Consider the following 16,341-nt stretch of genomic DNA (forward strand, 5'->3'; position numbering starts at 1 on the left):
GCATTAACAATGCAATGAGGCACATTATTTCCATCTAAAATCTATGGCATATGGTAATACTTAAAGATGGATAGTTTCCGTGCTGAAAGTGGAGTGAACTAAATATGATCATCGAGGCAAACTTTGAAATGAAAAGATCTTATCCAGAGTAGAAAAACAGCATTGTATATGTGAATGTGCAGTCTATTCATTATTTGACAAATAATTTTAAGAATTTGTCTACAAATGTCAAAAGTAAAATTCTTTACAATGATTGTCACCTGAAATAACTTGTTCTACATTCCTCGTTTCCACTATTTACTCTGAAATGAGTGTCTTGTGGGAGCTTGCTTCACTGGGTATTTGAAGACCAACAGCAAGTGTCAACATTTCTCAAATGATTCAGGAAGGTCATGAAAATATTTGATCACAAATCACTCTAGGGTGAACCAAACCTACCTGCAAACAACCAGTGTGCTAAACATACAGACTAACCAGCTGTTTGCAGCATGCTTTCTTAAAGACACTTGTGGATATTTTCCCCCTCCAGGGAGCAGATTGACGAGACAATTCCACAATGAAATGTGGCCTAATTGCTAGGGTTTTACATTTGTTTAAAAACGATTCTTGTAGAAACCTTTGATACACATATATAAGTTATTCTATAAAATAACTTTGAGTGAAACAATACCTGGAAAAAAAATCTTGAACAAAAAGAAACAAAATTCTTCTAATGCACATCAGCATTAGGAAGAAAGGTTTATGATGGAAAGGATTCTGAAGTTAACTCACTGCTCAGATAGTGACAATTCAGCAAAGATTTCTTCACTTACCAAGGATGTTTAATTTGTAACAGATACAGAATTATAGGTCTTGTGTTTCTGCGGTATTACATTTCTAATAATCTTTCAGTAAGAGATTGCTAGTTCTTGCTGACTACTGCTATTTAGAAAGATTTTTGATACTTATGTTACTACATAGAAGTGAAATAATATCCCTCAGACATCCAACCTTTTCAAATTGTATGTATTCAACTGTGGCCTTCACGTGTAACTGTATGACAGGAAGGATTGTAGGCACTTATCATGCAAAATTGCAAAATCTAACTGCATTCAGCTTCCTAACAATTGGTTTTCTAAGGAGCAATTGTCTATGTTCCAGGAAAGATTGACCGATTCAGAAATTCAGTTTTTATTCCTGTGAAAGATGGCACTGGAGAATAAATCCACTACAACACTCGTTGGAATTTAAATACAATTTGTTAATTGAAAAAACTGAAATATTAGTGTAGTCTGTCATTGTGACTGTAAAAATATCAATGATTGGCATCTGGTTCATCAATGTTCTTCAGGGAAAGAAATCTACCATTCCCACCCAGTCTGGCCTTCATGTGACTCCACAACAATGTGAGTGACTTTTAACTGTCCTCTGAAATGGCTTAGTAAGGCACTGAATTCAAGAGTCATTGAGGTCAAACAACTCTTGGCAGCTCTTTTTGAAGAAGATTTTAGGAAGGTTGCACTCATTTGGTTGCAGATCCAATAGTGGTTAGTCAGGCCAATCCATGATCAACAGATTGTCCCACAGCAGGTGCATAGTTGCTGCTGGGGAGAATTCAATTTATACTTCTCCTTCTTTGCTCCATCTAGCTGGATCTTTGCTCGCTCTTAGCAGTATTCCTGAAGAAATATCTCCAGGCATCACAATCTACAACATGCAATTCCTACTGGCAATGGTCAATGTGGTAGAGACAGACGTCTTCAGGAAATCCTTGAAAGGTTTTGGGATGGTGCTTCTGTTTCACTTACCAGTGGTCAGCTCTCCATGCGACACAAGCTTCGACACACAACTGCATTGATGCAACGTGATGCACCCAACAAATGTTGGTGATGTTGGCTGTATCAGAACTTCAATGTTTGGGATGAGACATTGTCAGTGATCTTGAAGATGCTGTGGAGGGTGTGCAGTGGAAACCCTCCAAAAGATATATGTGTCAGTGTTATGGTATCCTTGATTCAGCATGGGTCCTTCATACAGAAGGATGGTAACAACTATAGTTGCGTACACATCAGAGTTTGAAGGGATCCTCCTTTTCTGGTAACTTTATCGAGAGCTGATAGGCTAACACTTGCTTGAATTGTTGGTGACATTCACAACACACGAAAGAGCAAATTGTAAAAAGTCATGTAATAGGAAATCCTGAAGAAGTTTAAGCCTGGTCCTGAAGAATCTTTTCAAGGTAATTAAACGCATACTGACAAAATCTCCTTCACATCCATCCTGGTTCTTTTGTAATGACCTATGCACTGCTGTCCACAGATTCAAATTTTATCATTACATAGTCTTAAAAATGCACAATAGTATGAAATTTTATAACAAGTTATTCGATAACTTAATCTGTCTTGGCACAAATTAGTCTCTCGGGTTGAATCTGGAAAACCTGCCTTTGAACACAGTATCTAACATTTTTGCACGAGAATAGTGAAATAAGGGTGTATTCCAAATTGGGCACCTGTGGTTCGCAGAAGAAACTGCCCAACTAAGTCAGATTTTTGTCAGCTAGGAATGGGAAACAGAAAGTGAGCAGATTAGACTTGATAGTTGTTCTAAATGTTGTAGTGTTGCTGGGATCGAGAGGATGTGCTTAAAGAGAGGTATCATTTTGGATATGGTCCTGGGACAGCTTTGGGAGTGCCCTTGGGATTGTTAAAAGTAGATATGAATGTATGTAAAGAGTGCACAAATTCATTGGAATGGTCAAGCTCATTGGAACTGTTAACTTAGATGTCAAATGGAGCTGTCAAACTATTTTTAAGAACATATTCATTGAATAGTTGGAAAGAACTGTAGTGGTAAAGCAAATACTTGTTATTTTATTCTGTCTGTTGACATAAGTTTGATGTGGTTAACATCGGAAGGCTAATACTATATGATTAATTTTACAACCTTCTTTTATCAGATTGGTGAATAAAGGAAGCCTCTGAGTTCACAGTCAATTGACAGCTCCATGCAGTTGTAGACACTCTGAAATGGGACTATGTATTCCAATCCTTTTTAATACAAGGTATTGAAAGAAGTTAACTACATTGAGTTATTCATCAATATAATTTTTTTTAATGAATTATTCAATAGCCACTTTAAAATTATTTTATCTCAGTTGAGCAAATGTACTAGTGCTTTTCCATTGTGGAGTTGGTATAGTGGGGGTCATGGGTTAGCAATAATCTGGCATATGGACTACAAGTGGAAATGGAGATGGGTGGAAGGCAGACAATGGCATGGAGGGCATGAGGAGTCGGGGTTGGGTACAGGGGCATAGAAGATATGAGGAATCATGTGATGAGTCAGAAGTATGAGTGAACATGGATTGTGTTGATGGTGACGAGTCTGAGGGCTGGAGGTTGTTTTTAGTTCTTTTTCTTTTTAAGACTCTTCAGCAAGGTGCCAGAGCAGTGAGGCCAATGTTCTGTCCAACCCACCTCTGGAATACTTCCAGTTATCCATCACTGCTCCCAGAAAACCTGGCCACTCTGGAACAAAAATCAAAGCTTCCACAGCACTTTCAGCCCAGTCATGTTTGAGGGCCAGGGAACTATCCCAACTTAATGCTCCTGACCTGCGAGCAAAGGTTCAATCCACTTATTCAGATACCTGTCATTTCACCTTTGTCTTTACAGGAGATCATCCTTCTCACATGTTTCATGTGCATTAAGCTGAACAAAATATTATGTTTTGGCTTGAATATTTTCACAAATGTAATTTCATCAATCTGATAATATCATCATGCCAATGCTTTGTAAAAGTGAGTCATCTCCATGGGTAAACTTATCACATGATTTGGGTTCAATATTGTGTGCTGCTGAATTCATAAATGCCCTGTCTGTGTTTTTATTTAATTGAAAAAGATTTATATTCTTTACAAAATTATAAAATTACAACAAGTATAACAATCTGAGAGTATAACAACAATTACAATAAATTAACTACTACTCTACATACCAAATAATTAAAACAAAAACTATCCATACTACAATACAATAAATAATTGGACATAATAAATTAAATTAAATTACTCCACTCAGCGCAACCCCACCAAAGCTCCCCATCACCAAGAGTGTCAGTTATAATACCCATATTTATTTGGGATCTTCCTCTCAGGACACCCGGCCCATCAGACCCCAGGCCTCATGGGTCAACAAAGGCCCTAGTGAATATGGCCTACAAATCTGCTTCCCAGGTGGTTCAGAAAGGGCTGCCATCATGTCTTGTAGAAAAGTTCTGTTTTCTGGTGCACCATACTTGGAAGGAAGTCCACAGGGATGTGTTTAATAACTGATCTACGCCATCCCAGCAGACCCAGAGGGCTTTCCAAGGCCCAACTCATCAGAATGTTCTTCCTTGCACAATATGTAAGAATATTAAACAGCTTTTCCCCATGCTCAGATAAGGAAGGCAAATTTTACAGGCCCAGGTGGAGACACCGGATCTACCTTGACCTCAGTCCCCAGCTGCCCCTTCCATCACACTCATATAGTGCCCCAATACTTACAAAGCTTGTGGCATGATCACAAACAATGGGTAAGAGTGCCAATACCTATTTTACATTTGGGGCACAATGGAGACGCTCCCTTTTTGAATTTTGCAAGCCGCTCTGGGGCCAGATAAACCATGAGAAGGACCTTCAGCAGCATAGCATGCGTTCTGTTGCAGATCAAAATCCTTATCACGTTCTCCCAAATGTCCTCTCATACCTCTGACGAAATCTCTGCTCCCAGACTCCATGGAGCCGCTCGATATCTTTTGAGGCACCACCTCCCAGTAAATGGTAAAGGATGCTTACTGGGAGAGTATCTATGATCTGAAGCACTCTCCTCTCTACGTCAGACCTATAAGGATCAATCAGAAATGCAGTCCTTTTCTGGATAAAGTCCCTGACCTAAAAGTAACGAAAGAAGTCCATGCTGGGCAATTCATACTCATCTGATCGAAGGACGTCATGACCTCCATCTCAAGTAAATCTCCCAGACAAGAGACTTCCCTGGATGCCTTTAACTTAAAACCAGACTCCATTAACCCTGGGCAAAATCCCGGTATTCCTGCTGTCGGAGTGAGAAAGAGGGTTTTAGATAAACTGCCTTCACTTTGTTGTATTGCTGTCCATGCTTTAACCATACTGATGACAATTGGGTTCCAACAATAGTCCATGACTATCCTCATCTTAGCCATGAATAACAGATTAATAAGGGGGCACTTCACCTGGGATATCCAGCCATATTGACCTTGGCTCCTCACAAGCCCAATCATTCACAAAGGATAGCAGGGAGCTTATTTGATACCTCTTACTATCTGGAAACTCTACAGAGAAAGAGCCAAATAAGTTGACACATTGTGTTAAATGAGGCACAGTCACTGTGGGGTTTGATAGAAAAAGCAGTACATCATCTGCATAGAGTGTGATCTTATGCGCTGATCCCATCTCCGGGGCAATTATATTGGGGTCCCTCCAGATAGCCTCTGCCAACAGCTCAATCACCAGCATGAACAACAGTGGTGAGAGGGGACAGCCTCGTCAGCTGCCTCTACCGATACTAAAATGATTAAATCTTATGCCATTAGTAAGGGCCGCAGCCATGTGATCACTATATAGCACTACCACCCATCTGGTAAAGACCCCACCAAGACCAAACCATTCCAGAACATGAAAGAGATATGGCCACTCCACCCGGTCAAATGCCTCCTCTGCATCAAGGGAGACCATAAAGCCCGGAATCGACATCTGCTGGCACAACTGGACCATATTCAGTACTCTTCTAATGTTACTAGAGGACCAATGGTCTTTAATAAAATCTGTTTGATCCTCCTTTACAATAAAGGGCAACACCTTTTCCAACCTCAACGCAAATGCCTTGGATAAAATTTTTAAGTCTGAGTTTAGCAGCAAAACAGGCTTTTACAAAGCACAGTCCTCCAGGGTCTTCCCTCTCGAGGATGAGAGAAATATTAGCTTCTCTCAGAGATGACCGGAAGCAGTCCTGACTGTATGAATAATTGTACATGCCCAGCATTGGCCCGACCAACATATTCATAAATTCCTTATAAAACTCACTCGGAAAGCCATCTGGGCCGGGTGCCTTACCACTTTGGAGCTGTCTTACCACCTCCTGTATCTCTAGAACTGTCAAGGGAGCATTCAAAAGGGACTCCCGCTCCAGAGTCACACCTGGAAGGTCCAGATTCATAAAGAAGGACTCCATCTTTCACCAACCTGCCCTCAGAGCCCTCTGACCGACATAGCTCAGAATGAAATTTCCTGAAAACCATACTAATCTTTTTGGAGTCACGAGTAAGAGTCCCAGTGCCCTCTCTAATAGATGGGATAGATTGCGGGGGTGGTGGTGGGGCGCACTCTTTCCCCTACCCAAATAAGCCAGGTATTTACCTGGCCTATCCTCATACTCAAATAACCTTTGTTTCGAGAAAGACATCTCTCTCTTCGCTGTTTGAGGAATATAGAGCAGCCTGGAGAGCTGTGATTCGCTATAACTTAATCACTGGTGGCCCATCAAAGTATGTGGTCTTAGCTGCTTTCAGCCGGGCCTTGAGCAGACGTTGCTGCTCTCTGCTTTGTCATTTCTGACTAGCTGAAAAAGATGATTATACCCCTTGTGTAGGCCTTGGCAGTCTCCCAAAGCACAGATGAGTTACTGGCTGTGCCTGAGTTGATATCCAAGAATGCTTTAAACTCCCACAAAAAGTAATCGATAAACTTACTATGCTTGAGGAGAAAATGGTCCATGCGCCAATGCTGTGAACCTACCCCAATACCCCTGGCCTTAAACTCTAAATACACTGCCGCCTGATCAGAAATAGCTATGTTCCCAATTTTACAGGACAGCACCAAAGTAAAAAAAAACGATGGAACAAGAAACAAATCAATCCTTGTGTAATACTTGTGTGGATTAGTGAAAAAGGTAAAGTCCATACCCACCAGGTGAAGACATCCCCATACATCCACCAATCTCAACTCTACACATAAGTCCACCAATTGTTTAGATGGTGGGGATGTGCCTGGGAGATCCCTGGGCATCTTATCCACTGTGAAATCCATGAGGCAATTAAAGTCTCCCCCTATGGCATGTTCCAAGGGCAATCAGCCTAGAGAGCGCATCCGTCAGAAATTTAAGGGGGTGTGCCGAGAGACAATAAGCATTCAAAGTACCATACTCCTCACCATGTATTAAAGCTTTCAGAATCACAAACTGCCCATATTCATCCTTAATTTGATCTAAGGACTTGAATGGGAGATTCTTCTGAACAAGTAGAGCCACTCCCCTGCTTTTAGTGTTAAAAGATGTATTAAATCGCCACCATCTTGACTCCCCCTGCCTGGGCTTTCTAATATGGAGGTCCAGTTGCAAGTGCGCATGCAAGATGACATTCTAGAGTCACAAGCTCCAGGTCAACAATTGCTGACTCCCCTCCGCCTGCTCTCACAGGTCTCCTCTTTTTCACACCCAGTCCCTAATCTTTCTGACCATTCACCAGGGTCACAACTACTTTAAGCTGTTTTTTAGAACTCTTGATAAAACAAGAAACTCGCAAGTTGTCTCAAAATATTATTTTCTAAAAAAAAACTTAACTCCAGGAGCTGAGTTCTGCAAACATAGGATGCAACATGGTGCAATTGACTTGCTGGAAAAGCTGTACTGCAACTAGGTTCGGTTTCCTTTTTAAAGGAGGGATAAATCTGCATTGGAACCAGTTCAGAGTAGACTCATAAGTTTATTCTTGAAAAAAAAGAGCTTAGAAGAACAAGAATGCGAAACTTGAAAGGGTGCAGAAAAGATTTACAAGGATGTTGCCAGGGTTGGAGGAATTGAGCTATAGGGAGAGGCTGAACAGGCTGGGGCTGTTTTCCCTTTTTGGATGGGTATATGAATAGGAAGGGTTTGGAGAGATATGGGTGCTGGCAGGTGGGACTAGATTGGGTTGGGATATCTGGTCGGCATGGACGGGTTGGACCGAAGGGTCTGTTTCCATGCTGTACATCTCTATAACTCTAAGTGATCTTTATTGAGACATTTTGGGTAGGCTTGACAACATTGAATGCAGAAAGATATTTTTGTCATAAGGGCTTTCTAGAACTAGGAAGTATGGTTTCAGAACAAGTGTTCCCAAATTTCAGACAAGATAACAGGAATATCTTCAAAGAATAATAGCCTTTTGAGAGAAATGTTCTTCCCCAGAGAGGTGTCGAGGGTAAATCACTGAATCTATTCTAGGCTGAGATAAAGAGATACTGGAACTCCGAAAAGGCTTATGGGAAACTGGCAGGAAAATGGAGTTGAGGCCAAGATCAAAGTAGCCAGGATCTTATTAAATTGCAGAACAGACTCGAGGGGGTATATGATTTACAACACCTGCTTCTGTTGGTAATGCTCCTATGTCCTGTCTGCACCAACTAGTTTCAGACTCACAGAGCAGCCTAAATTCTTTGAAAAACAGAAAATCTTAAGGCAGACTCTTAGTTTACCTTAAATGTCATGCCAAACTATTGTCTATTGCTATAAAACATAGTACATTGACAAAAGAAATACAGGAGTTTAATAAAATGCCTTGCTTGACTGGATATACATTCAAATCTCATTAAATCTCTGCTTTCCTATAGATCTGGAAAATCTCCAGCTTACTGATCTGAAAGGATTGAGGTTTTCGGCAAAGCAGCAATTTAAAAAAAATCTGAAAGACTGCAAAATATATAGCATGACTAAACTAAAATGTAAGAGCAAGATTACAAAACTCTACTAGCCATTTGCATCTAAAAATGAGTGAATGAATGAAACTATATTTTCTTCTCTTGCTGAAGTAGAAACATCTAGGAGACATGCAATTTTCAACAAGATTGCTGATCAAAATCCAGAGACTTAAGAATTATTCATTTTCATTACATGTTGCTTGTTACACTCTATAAACTTATTTGTTTTGTTTCCCTTCCTTACAACAGCTTTTATGGTCCACAAGAATTACACAATTTTCTATCTGAAGATTGTTCAAACTTGTTCAAAAGAAAATCTCAATGACCACTGTCCCCCCACCCCTTCACAGTATCAACTCAATTTTGGATTACACAGGAGGTCTAATGACAAGGAGCTGACGACTTGTGAGGCCCCATCACTCTTATGTGCTTGGATGCACAGGAAGTCACACAATGCCCTAGCTAGTGGAAGCTCTAGTCATCCCATGTTTGCATCAGAAAAAAATGTGCTAAATGCTTCCATCAAAATTCAGTTTCTCTTCGTTGTCAAGGACAAAGAATGTAAGCATGCTTGGGAAACAGTTTATTTTATTTTGAAACAGCTTATTTCATTTTGCGAACAGTATCCAGATTCTCTAAAAATGTTATAGGAGCTCTCAGGAGTTAACTACTGCTTTACAAATACTGCTTTGGAATTACTGCATCACTATCGAGCCAAACTTGTTCTGTTTTCTCAATGGAAAAAAAATGCAGATAAAGCAAATTATATTTCTTCAAAATGCGTGACTTGGAAGTAAGAATGTCTATACTGTGGTTGTGTAATGTACCAACTGGAAGTACTCAGGAATATCTACTCATTGTCATCACAGTGGCTGCCTCAAAGTGCATTAGCAAATGATGGAACAGTCCTCAAATCAATGATACTCAGGGAGAGTTTAAAAAACATTTAATATATAAAAAATGATCATTCCTAACAGGAAGCTAAAATTTACAAAGCAGGGAAGATGTTGGGTTTATTTAACGTTTGGGTGACATATATCAAGGCTTACAATAACTTATAGGAGAAAGTTAGGACTGCAGATGTTGGAGATCAGAGTCGAAGAGTTTGGTGCTGTAAAAGCACAGCCAGTCAGGCAGCATCTGAGGAGCAGGAGAGTCAACATTTCGGGGATAAGCCCTTTATCAGGAATCAGGAAATAACTTCTGCCAAACTCCGGTGCACATCTCCTCCAAGGCATGAAGCCGATCATAGCTGAATTAATTGTATATTCTCAACTCTAGGGTGGGGACTTCTTTCCCTATTGTTAACATGACATACAGCTAGGCAGAAGACCACGACTGATCATTTCTAGCTAAGAGACACACAGTCACTGCCAAAGCTCATACTCTTCTCTTTCCAGCTCTTATACTTCTTAAAATTTCTGTAAATTAGTTTGTTGTCACTCCAGCTTCTCTTGCTTTTCCATTCATTCCATTTTGAATATACAGAAATAGTGAAGAAGGCATTTGATATGCTTTCCTTTATTGGTCAGAGCATTGAGTAAAGGAGTTGGGAAGTCATGTTGCGGCTGTATGGAACATTGGTTAGGCCATTTTTGGAATATTGTGTGCAATTCTGGTCTCCTTCCTATTGGAAGGATGTTGTGAAACTTGAAAGTGTTCAGAAAAGATTTACAAGGATGTTGTCAGAGTTGGAGGATTTGAGTTATAGGGAGAGGCTGAATAGGCTGGAGTTATTTTCTCTGGAGCATTGGAGGTTGAGAGGTGATCTTATAGAGATTTATAAAATCATGAGGGGCATGAATAGGATAAACAGACAAGGTATTTTCCGTAGGGTGGGGGAGTCTAGAACTGGAGGGCATAGGTTTAGGGTGAGAGGGGGAAAGATATAAAAGGGACTTAAGGATCAACTTTTTCACACAGAGGGTGGCTCGTGTATGGAATAAGGTGCCAGAGGAAGTGGTGGAGGCTGGTACAATTACAGCATTTAAAAGGCATCTGGATGGGTATATGAATAGGAAGGGTATAGAGGGATATGGGCCAAGTGCTGGCAAATGGGACTAGATTAGGTTAGGATATCTGGTTGGCATGACAGAATTGGACTGTAAGGTCTGTTTCAGTCCTGTGCATCTCCATGACTATGATTCTAAATATCTAAATAAACCCTTTGGGTTAACTATCATAATGAGCAGCCTATTAAAATTCACACATAATGTTTAATAAAAACACTGGTTTGCTATCACCATTAATTCCTTTTAATTTAAATTTGGGGGAGAAAAATGAAATGAGGCAGTAACCATGTTTGGAATTTCTTTCTTTTCAAACATATAATGTTCCAGTTCATTCGACACAATTTTGGTCAGCAACACTAAAACTCACTTCAACAACCTGACAGGCAAATCAATGGTTCCCTTGGATAACTCCAGCTCAGTGTTCTTGCACAAAGCACTTCTTCCCTGTGCTATATCGACAGTGACACAGAATAACGGGTTGCTGAATTTGTGGACCATCACAGAAAAGCTTTTCCGGAACACTCTGTCCCAACACAGCAACTTGGGAGAAAGAAAGTGCACCACCACAGTGGTATAGCAGTAAGATATGTAAAGCACTATTGGAAAAACTTACCCAATATCAGAATACATTTGTTATTTTAATTAAAATCATATCTAGTTCAAATCCAACATGTGATCTTTTAACCTTGGTTTCACATTTTTGCAATTTTAATAATAGCATGTTTTGTTCATTAAGGTGACAGACGTAACATTAATAAGTACTCAATTTATCCCAAATTAATAAAGTTGAGGTTTTCCTATTTTAAACCTCCAGCATTTTTCAGCCAATGGCCTCTGACAATATGTTGATTAACTTTCACTGTTTACTCTACATACAAAATAATGCAGGAGCACAAAATGATTGCTTCATTATGACCGGCGACACCAATGCCTTGTGATCTGACTCGAATCAAATTACACAGATCAGCTTCTGGCATGTCCCTAGGATGCCCACTCAGGCAAAACCTGACTGTGTAGAACGCCATATCCTGTTGGTTCCACAAGGGATTTAATTTTCTTTCTGATCATGACAAAGACCATTTATTTTCATATTTGCCCTGAATCACTTCATTGACACAAAAACTGTATCCATACTTAATTACACTAAAGCTCCCCTTTCTCATTATTGGATTCTACTCTTCCATAAGCTGTAGTTCAAATTTATGCAAGCAACGCTCCTCATTAAAGATAGCTACTCTATCAGTCATGTCCTTGCTTTGCCTCATTAGTTACCTTTTGTTAATGCATTATCTTTAAAATCATGGCTTCATCATGTTCGTCCATGGTCTTGGTCTCTTCTAACTTCAAACTCTTTCAGCTCCAGATTTCAGGACACGGTCTCTGTTCTTCTTAATCTAACCTCACTTTCATCCTCCAGTCCTCTATCTGACTTGGTCATTAGTTAAATTCCTCATACCTTGCTACCTTCCACCTTATTTAATAAACTCCCCAGAACTTTCGCCCACCATAGTGCACTATTTAGTTATTTCTGCATTTGAAGTGCATTGAATAGTGCTCCATAAACTGCAAGTCGTTCTCTATCAATACGCACGTCTGATATCATTAAATTTTATTAAATCAAATAATTTTCCAACTAATGTTTCAATTATACTCTGCAAAGAAACCATTTAGCTCGCTTTATATGCTTACTAATTAAATAGAAATTTGATGGAAAGAGGCCATTCGGCCCATCGAGTCCACACCAACCCTCCAAAGAGCATCCCATCCACACCCAGTTTCCCTCCAACCTATTCCTGTAACCCCCCACTTGTCTTGGCTAATCCACCTAACCTGCAGATCTTTGGACTTAGGGAAAACCTGAGCACACAGAGTAAACTCAAGCAGACATGGGGAGAACATGCAAACTCCACACAGTCACCCAAAGCTGAAATCGAACTAGGGTGCCTGGCATTGTGAAGCAGCAATGCTAACCTCTGATCCACAGTGTCTTGTTCTGCTGTTTTATTGCTAATGTGCTTTCCTGTTCTTTCACTCTGCAGTTCAAACAAGTTTGAATTTGAGAGACATCCTGTTAACCCAAACTGAAACTAAGCTAGTTCTAGAAAGGAATTTGTATTGGAATTCCTAGCTGTGAAGTCATTTCTGAGAAGTGACCTGGTAACTTGTAGTTGCTATGGAGTTGAGAGCTGGGTTATCAAAAAAGATAAGTTGAGGCTATTTAGGGAGGGCTGAAGTTCCAGCGGTGTATACATAGCACAAGAAACATAGAATCTTGGATGTTCAGGAGAAGGACAGTTTTCCAAGGCATACGTCAATTTTCTGTTTGGCTCTGAGAAGAACATACAGAACTGCTGGATATCTTGGTAAAGCAATGTGTGAGCTTGAATAGGTGTGAATAGCTCAGGCAGCAAAAGACATCAGTGTGCATACTAAGTGATTAGACAGTGAACTGAAATGTGGTTGTTTGGTTAGTTGAAAAGGAATTCTGGAAACCTAAGCCATCAGGACTGTTGTGCCCAACAAGAGAAAGGAGTTGTCAGTTACAATCGTATTTGAGGACCTTAGATGGAATAAATCTGCTAGTGAAAAATGATGAGAGATCCTACATTCCTGAGACAAGATTCGAAATACTTTGAGAGTGCACTTGGTTCCACATAAAAGCCTGGACTGATGCTGAGAATTATTTTTGTAGTAGAGGGTATTTGAAGTAAAATTTCTACTTTATATTAAAAAACTTTTTTTCCTATTAACTCATACTTAATTTTATGCCAATTATGGATTTGACTGTTACAGTAGAAATTTTAAAATGTGCAATCTTGTTCATTGGTGCTATTCAGAGGGGTCATATATCGGACTTCTTTCATTTTAGGTTATCAATAAATAAAAATTGTAATATGATTTGTTGAAAACAATGCATATACTAACTAATCTGCTCATTCTTCTTTGTTGTCATTGAGTTTAATGTCGGTTGAGTTTAAAAGGAATGCGGAACAAAGTATGATATGAGAAGTATACCAGGGCAAATTCCCCATGTCCTTGAAAGTAGCAGAAGTAGCAGGGATAAGCAATATAATGCAGAGACTCCTATACATCAACTGATGAATGAATAGATCACAAGTATAATTTAATCAAATCAATAAGATGACAAGTAAATACATATAGACAATAGGTGCAGGAGTAGGCCATTCTGCCCTTCGAGCCTGCACCACCATTCAATGTGATCATGGCTGATCATCCTTAATCAGTATCCTGTTCCTGCTTTGTCTCCATAACCCTTGATTCCACAATCCTTGAGAGCTCTATCCAACTCTTTCTTAAATGAATCCAGAGACTGGGCCTCCACTGCCCTCTAGGGCAGAGCATTCCACACAGCCACCACTCTCTGGGTGAAGAAGTTTCTCCTCATCTCTGTCCTAAATGGTCTACCCCGTATTTTTAAGCTGTGTCCTCTGGTTCGGCACTCACCCATCAGCGGAAGCATGTTTCCTGCATCCAGAGTGTCCAATCCTTTAATAATCTTACATGTCTCAATCAGCTCAGTCTTCTAAACTCAAGGGTATACAAGCCCAGTCGCTCCAGTCTTTCAGTGTAAGGTAATCCCGCCATTCCAGGAATTGACCTCGTGAACCTACGCTGCACTCCCTCAATAGCCAGAATGTCTTTCCTCAAATTTGGAGACCAGAACTGCACACAGTACTCCAGATGTGGTCTCACCACGGCCCTGTACAGCTGCAGAAGAACCTCTTTGCTTCTATACTTAATCCCTCTTGTTATGAAGGCCAGCATGCTATTACCTTCTTCACTACCTGCTGTATCTGCATGCTTACCTTCATTGACTGGTGTACAAGAACACCCAGATCTCTCTGTACTGCCCCTTTACCTAAACTGATTCCATTTAGGTAGTAATCTGCCTTCCTGTTCTTGCCACCAAAGTGGATAACCATACATTTATCCATATTAAACTGCATTTGCCATGCATCTGACCACTCACCTAACTTGTCCAGGTCAGCCTGTAATCTCCTAACATCCTCATCACATTTCACCCTGCCACCCAGCTTAGTATCATCAGCAAATTTGCTAATGTTATTACTAATACCATCTTCTATATCATTAACATATATTGTAAAAAGCTGCGGTCCCAGTACTGATCCCTGCGGTACCCCACTGGTCACTGCCTGCCATTCCGAAATGGAGCCGTTTATCACTACTCTTTGTTTCCTATCAGCCAACCAACTTTCAATCCAAGTTAGTACTTTGCCCCCAATACCATGCACCCTAATTTTGCTCACTAACCTCCTATGTGGGACTTTATCAAAAGCTTTTTGAAAGTCCAGGTACACTACATCTACTCGATCACCCTCGTCCATCTTCAGAGTTACTAGTATGGACTAGTTGGCAGAACAAAAACAAAACCAAAATAGCTTATTCCCCAATTTTCTGCAAGTGCACATGTGAAAGCACTAATTATGGACAGGACTCAATCAAGCAAGTAATGATGAAGAGTGAACAGAAAACATAAACAAAAGAAACAATTCTTCAATTTCACACACTGTCATTCTATCAAAGCTGGTGTGAGTCATACTGCCACTTTCCTGCCTGTTTCAATGTTGCTTGCCATTTTCACTTTCAAATTAAATACAAATGAATATAACGTGTTTCAGTCAGCTTACAAACAATGGAGTCAATTAAATAGTGAACCTTGACTACAAAATAAATTGCAAAATTTGAAAAATTAAATTGAAAATTATTTACTCCTAAAGAAATGGAAGTAAAAGCTTTCACTTATAAATGAGAGGTCCTATTTTTGTTCTATGTCATTGATACTAGAAAATAAGGTAAAACACTAATGAAGGAATGTTTACTTCAAAATTATCACATTTTGTAAAATGCAATTGAATTCTATGGAAAAGCCACAAATGAAAAGTTTTCAGCATTACCTATGCACAATGCTTATGGGTCATATGGTTACCACCAAAATAATAAGTATTTTCTCATAAACAACCTGACACTAAAAAAAAATTAAAATAAATGACAGATGTTCAAGATTTTTTGCAGTAATAAAATTAAGTAAAAGGACAATAAAAATTCATTACAATCTGTGAAATTTCTCATTTTCTGTTGAAGAATTTTACTAACAATGCAAAATAAAATAAAAAAGATTTTACTTGTCTCAAACATCAAAGAATATAGGTTAGTGCAGTAAATGGTCTGAATACAGAAGATCAGCCAGGATCTCCCAAAGTGGTAGAAGGGCACAAAAGCATGAATAAAGTTCTCCTGCTTCTATTCCTTGTGTTGTGTTCTTGCACTTAGCAGGCTGGCAATATGGAGACAACCAGGGGTACAGCTTGGAACAAGGAAACCTCTCAGCAAGTGGTTCAAAAGCAACAGTGATGCTGGCCCCTTCACCTTAGATGTCCACATGATCCACTAATTCCAGAAAAGGTGCAATAAGCAGGTCACACGTTAAATAAATAAAGAAGCATAAACATTCAATAAGAGTTATAAGAGATCAGAGGAAGGTGCAACATTCCCTATCACAGTATCTGTTAAAGTTAGTCTTTTATTATGCTTCATTATAAAGAGAAGAAAATG

The 16,341-nt window shown here is 39.6% G+C and overlaps 1 protein-coding gene across 1 annotated transcript in view; it reads right to left on the reverse strand.

Moving 5' to 3' along the window:
• Positions 1–16,341, reverse strand: part of stx8 (syntaxin 8) — a 195,281-nt gene that overhangs the window by 46,737 nt on the left and 132,203 nt on the right. The gene's annotated exons all lie outside the window — the stretch shown is intronic.

The sequence above is a fragment of the Chiloscyllium plagiosum genome, chromosome 24, assembly GCF_004010195.1.
Source record: "Chiloscyllium plagiosum isolate BGI_BamShark_2017 chromosome 24, ASM401019v2, whole genome shotgun sequence".
Classification (NCBI taxonomy): domain Eukaryota; kingdom Metazoa; phylum Chordata; class Chondrichthyes; order Orectolobiformes; family Hemiscylliidae; genus Chiloscyllium; species Chiloscyllium plagiosum.